The sequence below is a fragment of the Canis lupus genome, unplaced genomic scaffold (genome assembly GCF_011100685.1).
Source record: "Canis lupus familiaris isolate Mischka breed German Shepherd unplaced genomic scaffold, alternate assembly UU_Cfam_GSD_1.0 chrUn_S1003H1171, whole genome shotgun sequence".
Lineage (NCBI taxonomy): Eukaryota > Metazoa > Chordata > Mammalia > Carnivora > Canidae > Canis > Canis lupus.
This window is the reverse complement of record NW_023329816.1, coordinates 22,245-36,902: the sequence shown is the minus strand read 5'-3', so window position 1 is coordinate 36,902 and position 14,658 is coordinate 22,245.

Sequence of the window (14,658 nt, the reverse complement as noted above, 5' to 3'; positions counted from 1 at the left end):
CCCTGCATATACTCAGACCATAATGCCTTGAAAGTAGAACTAAGGTATCCCTGAGTGGTGCAGCAGTTTGGCGCCTGCCTTTGGCCCAGGGCGTGAATATCGGAGACCCGGGATTGAATCCCATGTCGGGCTTCCGGTGCTAGAAGCCTGCTTCTCCCTCTGCCCGTGTCTCTGCCTCTCTTTCTCTCTCACTGTGTGACTATCATAAATTAAAATTAATAATAAAATAATGAAAAAAAGAAATTAGAACTAAATCACAACAAGAAGTTTGGAAGGAGCTCAAACACGTGGAGGTGAAGGATCATCCTGCTAAAAGACGAAACGGTCAACCAGGAAATTAAGGAAGGATTAAAAAGATTCATGGAAACTAATGAGAATGAACATACAACCGTTCAAAATCTTTGGGATGCAGCAAAAGCAGTCCTAAGGGGGAAATACATCACAATACGAACAGGTGCAGCCAATGTGGAAAACACTGTGGAGGGTCCTCGAGAAGTTAAAAAAAGGGGATCCCTGGGTGGTGCAGTGGTTTGGCACCTGCCTTTGGCCCATGTCGCGATCCTGGAGACCCGGGATGGAATCCCATGTCGGACTCACAGTGCATGGAGCCTGCTTCTCCCTCTGCCTGTGTCTCTGCCTCTCTCTCTGTGACTATCATAAAAAAAATTTATAAAAGATGTTAAAAATAGAGCTACCCTACGATTCCAAAATTGCAGAGCTAGGTATTTACCCCGAGGATACAAAAGTCGTTTAGTAGTTTCAAAGAGGGACACGCAGCCCAGTGTTTGTAGCAGCATTATCAACAAGAGCCAAACTGTGGATACAGCCCAGATGTCCATCGACTGATGAATGGGCAGAGACGATGTGGTAAATATACCCACTGCGACATCACTGGGTCATCAGAAGGGATGAAATGAAGCCATTTACAATGAAGTAGGAGAAGTGGAAAGGACTTATGCTAAATGAACTCAGTCAGTCAGAGAAAGACAGATACCAAATACCATACAATTGCATTCACATGTGAATTTAAGAAACCAAACAAACTGGCAAAGGGCAGAGGGGGGGATGACAGAAGCAAACAAAAAAAAAAACCCACACTCTAACCACAGAGAATAAACTAATAAATACCAGAGATATGTGGGGGGGATGGGGAATCAGGGGATGGGGATAGTGGAGGGCACCTGTGACCAGTACCAGGCATTCTATCCAAGGGTTGAATCACTATGTGGTAAGCCTGAAACTATATAATACTGTGTTAGAAACAGTAATTCAAGTAAACTTTAAATAATAATTGGTAGTATTGATGAAATATGTGTGCACTAGAGATAAAATCAGAAAGGCAACTGAAAATCCAAATAAAGAGTCTTTAGAGCCTCAAATCCCCTCCTTAGCTCAGCTCGGGAGAATCCTGCCATGTCTATTCTGACCCCAACAGAAGCCTGTATTTTGATTCTCTGGGGAGGCCACTGACTTGGTGGAGTCAGGCTATCTTTGAACCCAAAACCTAAATAGAGTGCATAAATCTAAACTGCACAAGAGGGATCCCTGGGTGGCGCAGCAGTTTGGCGCCAGCCTTTGGCCCAGGGCGCGATCCTGGAGACAGGGGATCGAATCCCACATCGGGCTCCCGGTGCATGGAGCCTGCTTCTCCCTCTGCCTATGTCTCTGCCTCTCTCTCTTTCTCTCTCTGTGACTATCATAAATAAATTTAAAAAATTAAAAAAATTTAAAAAAATAAACTGCACAAGATACTAGGAGTCCCCGTGGAGGCACATGCCAAGATCCAAACTCTAACCATACACAGACATAACCCTAACCCTACACTTAATCATAATGTTAACCTAACCCTTAAACAAGACCCATCACTAATCGAAAACCAAACACAAACCCCAAGACCAAAACACATTCACTGAACCTTCCTGCCAACCCTCACGCTAACTCTTAATCCTATTATGAACTCTTCACCCTGACCCCTAACTTAAATCTAACCCGAACACTAACCTCTAACCCTAACCTTAAAATAAGGTATTCAAATCCTATTCCTAACCTTAACCTGTACCCTAACCTTAACCCTCTAATACTAATCCTATCTCATACCCCAAACTGTACCCTAACCCGTACCCTAAAACCAACCCCTAACCCACTCCCTAACCCTATATCTTACCCTTTTCCAAAACCGTACCATGACCCTGACCTGACCCTAACCCTAACCCCTAACCAAACACTAACCCTAACCCTAGCCCTAACCCCTATCCTAATCCTAACCCTCGCCCTAACCCTAAACCTAGCACTAACTTTAACTCTAACTCTTAACTCTAACCCCTAACTCTAACCCCTAACCCTAACTCACACCCTAACCCCTAACCCTAACTGCAAACCTAAGCCCAACACTAACTCTAACCATAACCCTAACCCCAACTCCAAAACTCGTGCCCTAATCCCTAAAGCCTAAACCCTAACCTAACTCTAAATCCTATCCCTACCCCTAACCCACATCCTAACTCCTAGCCACTGACCCTTACCCTTATCCCTCACCCTAACCTCTAATCCATAACCATAAGCATAATCACTAACACCTAACATCTAACCTAAGGCTAACCACCAACTGCCTCCCCTCCCCTGACCCTACCATTCATTCTACTCATTCACTTACCCTGTGGTTCAGAGGAGTCCGTTCTGATATGGACGTGGCCCCCAACGGCGCCTCCAGAGTCCTCCAGGGGGTCCTGAGGAAGCCAGGCTCCTGTGAGTGTGGACATGGCCCCAAGTGTTCCTGTGTCATAGTCAGTGGGTCCAGAAGACGCCAGGTCTCCTGTCACTGTGGACTATGCTTCACATCCTCTGGAAGCCTCACAGCAAGTCCTCAGGAGGCCGGGGGCTCCTGTCAGCCTAGACATGGCCTCACATCCCCCAGAAAACTCACTGTGGGTCCTGATGAAGCTGTGGGCTCCTGTCAGCATAGACCCAGCCCCATATTTCCCGAAGCCAAAGTGCAGGTCCTGAGGAGGACAGGGGTCCTGTCAGTGTTGACGTGGCCCCACATTTTCCTCAAGCCTCACCATAAGACCTGAGGAGGCTGGGGGCTCCTGTCAGCATTGACAGGGCTCCAAATCTTCCCAAAACTTCACAGTGTGTCCTGAGGAGGCCGGAGATTCCTGTCAGTGTGCATGCGGCACCCACATCTTTCTTAAGCCTCACCAGAGGCCCTGACAAGGCTGGGGTCTTCTGTCCGCATGGACGCATACCCATATTTCCCAAAGACTAGACCAGGGGTCCTGAGGAAGTCAGCGTCCTGTTGTGTGGACATGACCACACGTACTACCAAAATGTCACTGAGGGTACTGAGGAGGCCGTGGCTCCTGTCACTCTGAATGCGGCCCCCAGCTTCCAGAAGCCTCAACTTATATCCTGAGGGGTCTGGGAGTTTCTGCCAGAGTGGACACGGTGCCACATCTTCCTGAAGCCTCCCCGCGGGTCCTGAGGTGGCCCAGGGGCTCCTGTCAGCGTGGATGCGGGCCCACAATTTCCTGAAGCCTCCCCGCGGGTCCTGAGGTAGCTCAGGGTTTCCTATCAGGGTGTATGCGGGCCAACATCTTCCTGAAGCCTCACCGAGGGTCCTGAGAGGACCGGGGCTCCTGTCAGCGTGAACACGGCCCAATATCCCCCTTTAGACTCCCTGCGCGTCCTGAGGAGGCTGTGGCTGATCAGGGTGGACGCGTCCCCATGTCTTCATCAGGCTTCCCCAGCACAGGCTGGCTCCTATTAGTGCAGGCAGACGAGGCCTACTGCACATGCGGGCACCCTGGGTGAGGCCTGGGCTTGGGCGCCCCCTTTGCGATGCTAGGCGCTGCAGGAGGCTGTGCAGGAGGCGGCTTGCTGGTGCAGGGGGCCGCACCTGCCTCCTTCCAGGCTCCAGCTGTGGCCTGTTAGCATTGGAAACGTCTCACTGAAAAGGAGCCCAACACCCGGCTTCCCCAGAAATACTTAAGGACAAGGAATTGGAGCCCACAGACTGCAAAATGAAATGTGGACCAGACTTTAGCAAGTCCTGCAAAATTCACTCAACTCCCTTCCACTGTGGGCGGGACTGCGGGCTGGTGCAGCCGCCCTGGAAACAGTGTGGAGGCTCCTCAGGAAGTTACAAATACAGACGCCCTGCGACCAGCATGGTGCAGGGCCTGGAGCTGACTCCGAAGATACAGATACAGTGAGACTCAGGGCACCTGCACCCCAATGTCCACAACAGCCAGGTCCACAGTAGCCACACTGTGTGAGGTATCTCGGTGCCCTCAGGCAGATGATGAATAAAGAGGATGGGAGATAGATGATGGTCATAGAGAGAGGAATGGTGCTCAGGTATCAAAGAGAAGGAGATCTTGCCATTTGCAATGATGTGGATAGAACTAGAGAAATCATGTTAAGTGAAATAAGTCAGTCGGGAAAGAGAATGACTGTGGGGTGTCATTCATAGGTGGAATTAAAGAAGCAAAGCAGATGAACATCTGTGAAGGGAAGGAAAAACAAATAAGATGAAAACAGATGCAGGAAATACAGACTCTTAATTATAGGAAACAAACTGAGGGTCGCTGGAGGGTAGGGGACGGGTGAGGGGATCACAGGGGACCGGCATGAAGGAGGGCACGTGATGTCACGTGCACTGCTGTTATCTCCAACTGGTGAATCCCTGAATTCTTCCTCTGAAAGTATAATACACTATCCGTTAATTAATTGGGTTTAAATTAAATTAAGTTAAAAAAATCAGTTGTATCAGAGCACAATTCCTTCTAGAATCTCTGTTCTGCTCCTTCAGCTTATGCCGGGACCACCTCCCTTGTGTCTGGTTTGTTTAAGTAGGCTCCACGCCTCATCCATGGCCCAGCCCCGGCTAGAACTCACGACCCCGACCCCGAGATCAGGACGGGAGGTGAGGTCAGGTGTCGAATGCTTAACTGACAGCCAGCCAGGGGCGCGAGAACAACACTGCTATATCCTGTGTCTCTGTGACATCGTTTGAAATAGGAAAGTGCCATGTCCCTCTCTGGCCTGCTCCTCCAATACTGATTTGCTGTCCGGGGTCATTTTGGGGGGCGGATGGATGTTATGGTTTTTTTTTTTCCTATTTCTAAGATCTGCGACCATGATTTTGATTGGAATGACATTGAAACTGAGGGTGGCTTCAGGAACTGCGGACATTTTCACAAGATGAAGCTCCCACCCCCGAGCCCAGGAAGGCCTCCCAGAGCCTGGTATGGCTCAGTGCACAAGTCTTGTGCTCCTTTGTTTCTGTCTCATTATTTATTCTCTGTGATGCTCCTGAGAAGGGAGTCACGTCCTTCATTTCCTTCCTGAGTGCTCATTGTCGGGATACAGCAAGGCTATTCTGCTCTGTAGGGTCAGTTTGTGTCCCCTGACTTTACTGAACTCACTCCTTAGTTCTAACAGGCTTGATGGAGGCTCTCGACTTTCCTGTTTCTAGTACCACGTCTTCAGCATACAGGGACAGTGTGAGTTCCCCTTCCAGTTGTGGAACCTTTGCTGTTTACAGCTTAATGTCCTAGAAAGCCCCACAATAGAATAAAAACTGAGTCCAGGCAAAGGGCAGGAAGCCCCTATTAGAATGAGAACAGAGCTCAATGCCCTAGAAGGCCCCATATCAAAATGTAAACAGAACTTGAGGAATTGCTCCAGCCCTCCTGGAGGTCCCGAGACCAGCACTTAAAACTAAGCTAAAAGCCACCTCAGGGTCCAAGTCCCTGCTCCGCTATGTCGGGTGTACTTGGACACAAGCTCGAGCTTGTAAATAAACCCTCGTGTGTTTGCATTGGTGTCGGCTTCTCGGTGGTTTCTCGGATTCGCAATCTTGGGCAAAACAGTCTGAGAAAAAAAACAAAACCAAAAGAAGCTCGGACGCAGGCAGAGTAAAAGCAGGGTTCTGAGAGAAGCAGTGGAGACTCAGGGTGTTGGCAGGTCTTTTGTGTAGGCCCTTGCAGATGGGGGGTGGGGTGGGGGGGTGGGGGGATGCTCAGCCCCAGAGCCAGAGGACTCAGCGTCCCCACCCACATCCCGCCCATCAGGAGAGTCTCAGGGAGCAGCACAGCGCCGCCCACTGGAGGCCAGAGGCGCTGACGCCCACCCTGCCTCTGACCCCACAGTTGCATCTCCCAGGCAGATGTGCACCTAAGAATCAGCGCCATGGCCCATCCCGAGACCCTGCACAGACCACTCACTGCCACCAAGTTGTCGGACCACAGAGGCTGCAGAGCTTCAGCTCTGCCTGGAAAGTAGGGTCTAGCTTCCTTTGTACTTTGTGCTTTATTTTCATTTATTTTCTTTGATTCTTTTTTATTAATTGCCTTATTTTAATTTTTATGTATGTACCTTATATATTTCTTATTTTTACTATTATGGTACTTTAATTGTGTTTCTTATTTTGGAATTTAGAATCTTTAACAAGCAGGCCAAAATAATCTGGTGTTTTTTATTTTGGGAGGGTAGTTGTTATTGTTTTTCTTGGTTTTCCTTTTTCTTCCTTCTTTCTTTTATGGAAAAAATAATGATATGGAGAAATTCAACTCCATAAAATAACTGAGGTAGTACTCACAGCCAGGAAGTTCATCAATACACATATATGATGTCTAATTACAGTTTAAAACAATGATTATAAAGGTAGCAGCTGGGCTGGAAAAAGAGCACAGAAGAAAACTAGAGAATTCCTACTGTAGAAATAAAAGAACTAAAATCTAGTCAGGCCAATGTTAAAAATGCTATAACTGAGATGCAGTCCCAAGTGGAAGCCTTCAAAACAAGAAAGGTTATGGACCACAGAGGCAGACATAGGGAACTCAGCCACTTATTAAAACAATAACATTCATATCATAGGAGACTCAGATGATGAAGAGAGAGAAAAGGTGGGCCTTGCTCAGCCATTAGAAAAGACAAATGGCCACCATTTGATTCAACGTGGATGGAACAGGAAGGTATCATGCTGAGTGAAGTAAGTCAATCGGAGAAGGACAAACATTGTATGTTCTCATTCACTTGGGGAATATAAATAAGAGTGAAAGGGAATATAAGGGAAGGGAGAAGAAATGTGTGGAAAATATCAGAAATGGAGACAGAACATAAAGACTCCTAACTCTGAGAAATGAACTAGGGGTGATGGAAGGGGAGGAGGATGGGGGTGGGGGTGAATGGGTGACGTGTACTGAGGGGGGCACTTGACGGGATGAGCACTGGGTGTTATTCTGTATGTGGGCAAATTGAACACCAATAAAAAGTAAATTTATTATTAGAAAGAAAGAAAGAAAAAGTGGCATCTGGGTGGCTCAGTCAGTTAAGCTTCTGCCTTAGGCTCAGATCATGATCCAGGTCCCAAGGCAGGCTCCCTGAAGCAGGGAACCTGCTTCTCCCTCTCCATCTGCCCCTCTCACTAATGGTTTTTCTCTCCTCTCTCTCTCAAATAAATAAATAACATCCTGAAAAAGAAACAAACAGAAGGAAGAGAAATCTCCCATGTATTAGAATTTCAAAGAAGTTGTCCAGACATTCCACCCTCAAGTTGATTAGCATAGCCTCCCACTCTTATGTGTGGAATACACATAGTAACTTCCTTCTACAAAATATAATATGAAAATCTTAATATAAAAATAATAATAATAATAATAATAATAATAATAATAATAAAATCACTTTACTATGGAGAAAGCTGACAAACACTACCTCAGCAAGATGATCAGATCAATACCAAGACTGATAAATCATGTTGATAATATCTATCCTTTATATGATATAATAAAAATGGCAGTATATCTCTGTATATAATCCACAAAAACAGTTCAATGATGAGATAAACAACAGACATGTCCCAACTGAGGTAAATTTTACAAAATACTCTACTTCTCAAAGTGTTCCAGTTCAACGACAACAAGGAAAGGCTGAAAGACTGTCACAATCCAGAGGAGCCTAAGAAAACACGAGTACAAATGGAATGTGATATGAAGGATAGTAACTTAGCAAAATCTAAGGAAATCTGAATAACGTATGGTCTTTGGTTAATGCGACTATTTTAATATTGATTCATTAGCTAATATTTGTACCGGACTAATATAACACCACAATCATATCCCTGCCCCACACCATCCACCACCACACCACCGGCCTCCAGCAAGGACCCAGTGCAGCTGCCCCCCTGTGGGACATGCTCAGCCTCCCCAGGGTTCTCTGGATACCCTGCTCCCATCAGAAGCCCGATTGTCCCATAGAGAACCCAGGGCTTGCAGGGAGGAGGGAAGGCAAGGATCCCCGAAATGGTGGGTGCAGGTGAGTGGTGCAGAGGACACATTGGGCCCTGCCTCCGCCCACTGTCCTCCTGGAGGTCGGCACACCCTGCACAGGACACCAGCCCCTAACCCAAAGGGACCTGGGCTGACCTGGCCCCGCTGCTCTGTGGGGGCTGAGGTGATTTGAGCCCCACCCAGGCCCAACACAAAGACTAATGGGATCCAGGCCCCCATGGTCCTGGCTAGCCCTGGATTCTGGCCCCAGGATGAGTGAGCCCTCTCACAGCTGGACGTGGCCTCTTGGGCCCTGTGTGTGCCACACAGATCCAGGTCACTGACCTAGGGCAGGCTGGGGGATCCCGGGACAACCCAGGGTGGGGAGAGGATGGATAGGCCGGTTGGCCCCACCCGACCCCACACCAGGAGGCAGGCTCCAGGTATTGGGTATTGGGGCCCCAGAGGGCCCAAGGCCGGGGTCCAGCTGCCCTGTGGGTCCCAGTGCAGGAGCCCATGAGCTGCAGGTCCAGGTCATCTCTGCTGTCCTCAAAACAGTCACTCAGGCTGAAATCTCAGGACACACGCCCCCACCCGGAGTCCACACATGCTCCCACAATGTGGACCCTAGCACCCGCCCCCCCCCACACTGTGTGATTCTTGCCCTCCCCTAAAGGACAGAAAGGTCTCCCTCCCCAGGGGAAGGCTCACATTAGGCTCTGAGCCCGTTTGCTGTAAAAAGTCAATAAAGTTTTGTGGTGCGAAAATGCATAGCCAGGCCATTTCTGTGTCTCCCAGAACTCTGCATGGGGCGTGGAGAGATACCCAGAGAGGAGGAGGGGGCACCATCCAGGCCCCAAACAGCCCCTGCAGGGGCGCCACCAGGTACACACAGCTGACGTCCCCACGTGCCTTCCAGGGGCGGCCAGATGCCAGGGTCAGGACCCACAGACTTTCCTGGGACTCAGGCTCTGCCCACTGGGCCAGGAGGGGCTGGGACAGAGTGACAGCCAGGGAGCTTCAGGTCACCAGGGTCTGTGCACAGCGACCTGGGAGGTCTGTGCTCCCTCTGTCCTGATGAACGAGGATGGCCGAGTTCCGGGGCACTTATTCCCCTCCCCACATCCCCGTGCCTGTGTGCCTGGGGCACAGAGGGCCTGTGGGGCGGTCAGCGTGGCCCTGGAAGGGATGCCAGGACACCAGGCCCTAGTGTTGTGCCCAAGATTGTAAATCAGGGAAACCACCAAGGAGCCAACACCGATGGAAACTCCCGAGGGTTTCTTTACAAGCTGGAGCTTGGGTGTAATTGCACCCAACACAGCGGAGCAGGGACATGGATCCCGAGACTAAGAGGCATAGCAGCTTTATAGGGGCCAGTGGCACATGGGATTCGCAGAAAGTTGCACGATCATGCCGGTCCACAAGCTGGTGGCTGATTGAATTACACCTTACCCTATAGTATCCAATTGAGCTGGCCTATTACTTTGGTCAGAATCGTCGCACAGTTTTGGGGGACACAAAGCAGGGTTACATTGTTATAAGCCGATTTCCGATTAGGGTGTGCCCAGCGGCCTGACTAGGGTGGGGCAGCACCTTAAGCAATAAGCAGGTCATGTGGGGGTCATAGGGGAGGTGGCGGGTGTAGCACAAAATGGAATCAGTTCTGCCCTGCTTGTCCAGGAGTAGGGGATTTTTGTTAACTTTCCTGGGTCCCACACTTGCAGCTCATGCACCTCGGCTACCCTGACCAGGTGGACTCAGCCTGCACACCTTGTGGTGCTGGATCTCTCACACCAGCGTGTGGAGGGCACCCTCCTTGCCCTAGTGAGTAGGGGCTGGATGAGCATGGGGCTCGCCACAAGGCCAGGCAGCACAGGGGACCGAGAACCCCAGCCCTCACCCCAACTCGACTCCCACACACAGGCAGCAACAGGGCTCTCCGCCATGGGCAGCTCCTCAGGATCTCCCCCAGGCAGCGCTGAGGTCTGGCTCCCTGATGGAGAGGCATCAGGGAGAAGAGAAGCAGCCTGCGCTCAGCGGGACCCCCTGCTGGACATGGGAATGTGGCGGAGTCGGAACTTCAAGCTCAGCTGACCCTCCAGAGGAAAGTCACTGCAGGAGCGAGCCCCGAGTAAGCAAGGAGAACCCAGCTATCTGCCCAGCGCCAGCACCAGAAATGATGTTGTGCCAACCATTTCGGCATTTGGGTGACCCAGCCAGAGGATCAGATAGCTGCACGTGATATCTGCATGTGATAGACACACACACAACCCAAAACCAACAAAAGTCGGAATCCCCCAATGTTGTCAAACAGCAGTCAGATGGTTACATACACGACGCTGTGGTCCCCAATAGGATACATGGAAGACGCTATAAACCATGACTGCAGAGGTAGTGGAGGCACGGAGATGTGCCTGCTGGGTTTCAAAAAGGAGCACAGAGAGGTTGGAAGCATCCTACGGAGGGGGTGCCCCTCCTAGGATAGGACACCAGGTCCCTGTGAAGGCTACGGATGGTGAAATCTGTCCTCCTCTCTTTCACCTTCTGGTTTTCCTCCTCTTTTGTTCTTCCTAATTCTAGTTTAGCCTCCACCCTGCATCCAAGACAATGACCAAAGAGGCTTCGTTATGACATCACGTCCTAAAGGAGGCCGAGCTCTGGCTACCGGGTTCAGAAATGGTCATTGCCTAGGTGTATGCTGATCCCCCGAAGTCGTGGCTTCACGGCTCTTCTCTCCCTGCAGAACGAGGGGAACCACAGGTCTTACAATGAAAGACGCCCACTTACACTGAGGCAGGACTATCCCTTGTGGAGGACGTCATCTGGGCTAAGTAGGATTAGTGGGGCGATCAAGAATAGTTCGCAGGTGAGACATAAGCAAACACTTACCTTTGAAGTCATGCTTTATTTGTTCATCCATTTATTATTTGTTAAATATTTTCATTTCATGTCCTCTCTATACCCAACATGGAGTTCAAACTCACAACCCTGAGATCAAGATCCCCCAACCAGGCCAGCCAGGCACCCCAGTGCCATGTTTCATAACTCTTTGCTTCCTTGCCTATCTCTGCATCGAACTGGAACATTAAGTCCTGGACGGGAAGCTTTAGTTACCTCCGAATCCTAGAATGTTCTCACTGTATCCCAATCCTAGATTGACATTTACCATTGAATAGCACTTTAAATAAATAGTCAGTAAAATAACTACTACAGTAAAGGAAATTATCAACTATTCACGTGTGTGGGCCCTGCTCCCTGGGCTCCCAGGGAAGCTATGGTTTCTTTCACATTGATCAGGTCCAAATGACTCCACCACACCTCAAAGCGTGGGCTCAGTTTCTGCCCTGACACATGCAAGACCCCTGCTTCAATTAACATGTATCAATCAATCAAAGAGAGCCTGACCGGCTCAGTGTGGTTCATAAGAACATGGGACTCTTGTTCTTGGGGTAGCAAGTTCAAGCCCCATGTTGGCTGTAGAGATTACAGAAAAATAAAATCTTAAAAAAATCAATCAGTTGATCTTGGAGAGACAGAGCCCCGGATCCCACAAGGGCAGAGAGCCAACCTACGAATCTACTCACAATATTATAAGCAGCAGTGCACAAAAATTGTACTTTCAGAAGTCTCCTAGAGTTGGGGACACACCAGCCTTAAGGTGTTCAAGTGGAGAAGTGGGGGGCAGTCCCTGGAGCGACAGGGTGGGCTCAGGATCCCAGGGGTCCCAAGGACAGTGGTGCCAACTGTTCCCAGGCACAGGAGCAGGAACCCGGCTGAGAGCAGTGGGGCTCGGGCCAGCTGTCTGCCCTGTGTGGCCATAAGCTGCAAACCCCTGTGCAGTTATGGGGCCCAGTTCCTGGGACAGAGCAGCAAAGGCCAGGAGTGCGTGGACACCCTCCCGGGCAGGAAGAGAACAGGTCTCCACAAGGGCAGCCCCTAAAATTTGGAGTTTTAAACTTCAGTCACTTGTCTGTGGGGAGGCTGAGAAAATTGAGGCCGTTCCACTTTAAGTTCACAGTTAGCACAAGTACTGCCATTCCAGGACCCTGTGTATAAGAGCTAAAATTTACATTACTTCAGTTACAGGAAAAAAAGAAAAAAAACTTACAGCTTAAGGTCCCAGAAAGCCCCATATTAGAATGAGAACAAAGCTCAATGCCCTTGAAGGCCTCATATCAAAATGTAAACAGAACTTGAGGAATTGCTCCAGCCCTTCTGGAGGACCCTGAGACCAGCCCTTAAAACTAAGCTAAAACCCACCTCGGGGTCCAAGTCCCTGCTCTGCTGTGTGGGATATACTTGGACCCAACCTTGAGTTTGTAAATCAACCCTCGTGTGTTTGCATCGGTGTCTGCTTGGACAATCTTGGGCACAACACCCCCAAGTGTTGGGCACTTGCAATCTTGGGCACAACACCCCCAAGTCCCCTCCCCACCTGGGCTGATACCCTGTCCCCTCCCACCCAGGCTGACCCTCAGTCACCTCCCGCCCACAGCGGCTCACCACAGCCCCTCACAGAGGTCCCACAGCCACGGTCGGCACTCTGGCCATCCCCGGCCTCCCAGGAGAAGAAAGGAGATTTCAGCAGGACACACTCCTATGGTGGTCCCAGGGCTCCCTGCCCAGGATGGCAGCTGGTGACTGGCCGGTGTCTGTGTCCCTGACGCCGGCTCCTCCTCCCCGGTTTTCCCGCAGGAAATGAAGGAGGAGGCCTCGACTCCTCCAGGGACATCACGCAGATAGACCTGGACATCAACAAGATGTTTAGCAGCCAAATTAAGTTTTGGGACTGCTAGAGGGTGGGGAGAGGCTGTTGAGTCAGGGGGCTTCTAGGCCCCGGGGGAGGCCCAAGGGCTTCTGGGTAGGGAACACGGGGCTTAAGAGGCCGGGGAAGCAACAGCAACCAGCAACACACCACTGTATGGTTGGGTGCAGGGGATGACACCCATGCCCCAATCCCCGGGGCTTGGGGGTTGAGGGGGTCACTAGGTCGGTGCCTCTAGGGGTTTCCATGGGAGCTGAACCACACAGGGGCGAGGGACGGCCCCTTGAAAAGCAGGGGGCTGCGGTGGGGCCCGTGGAGGGCAGTAACCGGACCTGCGGGCCAGGCGGCATGGCCGTGGCTGGAGCAGGACACACATCGTTCCCATGAGGGTCGGACGGGTCAGGGTGACACCCACACTCGGTGTTTTATATATATCTAAATTCTATGCATTTAATTTGAGACAATTTGCAATTTGTAAGCATACATAGTATGATGACCCCCAGATAATGCCCCCGGTCCAGCCAGTGTCCTGCACTGACCACACGGTGCCCCAGGGGCAGGTGTCACAGCAAACCCCAGACTGGGATCGCCTTTATCTCTAGACGTATCCATGTGCGTCTGAGAGAAAGTGGATGCCCTGTGTCGGCAGGCCCCCCATGTCATCCCCTCTTTCCCCACCCCCACAGCATCCCCCTTCATCATCATCCCCAATGGCATCCCACCTATATCATCCCCCTCACACTGACACAGCCCCACACAATCCCCACCCACACTATTCCCCCCACCATCCCCCCTGCACCATCCCCCACACTCCACCACCATCATGCCCCTGCCCCCACAACATCCACCCCCACAGCATCTGTCCCCAGCAAGGACCCTGGGCAGCTGCCCCCTGTGGGACATACTCAGCCTCACCGGGGTTCTCTGGATACCCTGCTCCCATCAGAAGACCGGGTTTCCCATAGAGTACCCAGGGGTTGCAGGAAGGAGGGAAGGCAGAGAGCCCCAGACAGGGTGGGTGCAGGTGAGTGGTGCAGAGGACCCACTGTGCCCTGCCTCCACCCACTGTCCCTCCTGGAGGGCGGCACACCCTGCATAGGACACGCCCCTAACCCAGAGGGACATGGGCTGGCCTGGCCCCAGGCTCTGTGGGGTTGGGGTGATTTGAGCCCCCCCAGGCCCAACACAAAGACTAATGGGATCCAGCCCCCCATGGCCCTGGCCAGCCCTGGATTCTGGCCCCAGGCTGAGAGAGCCCTCCCACAGCTGGATGTGGCCTCTTGGGCCCTGGGTGTGCCCCACAGATCCAGGTCGCTGACCTAGGGCAGCCCTAGGAATCCCGGGACACCCAATGTTGGGGAGAGAAGGGGTAGGCTGGTGGGCCCCACCCACACCCACACTAGGAGACAGGCTCCACCAGGTTCTGGGGCCCCAGGGCCCCGAGACCGGGGTCCAGCTACACTGCGGGGAACAGTGCAGGAGTCCATGAGCTCAGGTCCAGCTCAGCTCTGTTGCCCTCAGAACCGTCTCTCTTGCTGAAACCTCAAGACATGTCCCCACCCGGAGTCCAAACATGCTCCCAGGTGGGGGACTCCAGCACCCGTCCCCACTCCACATGTG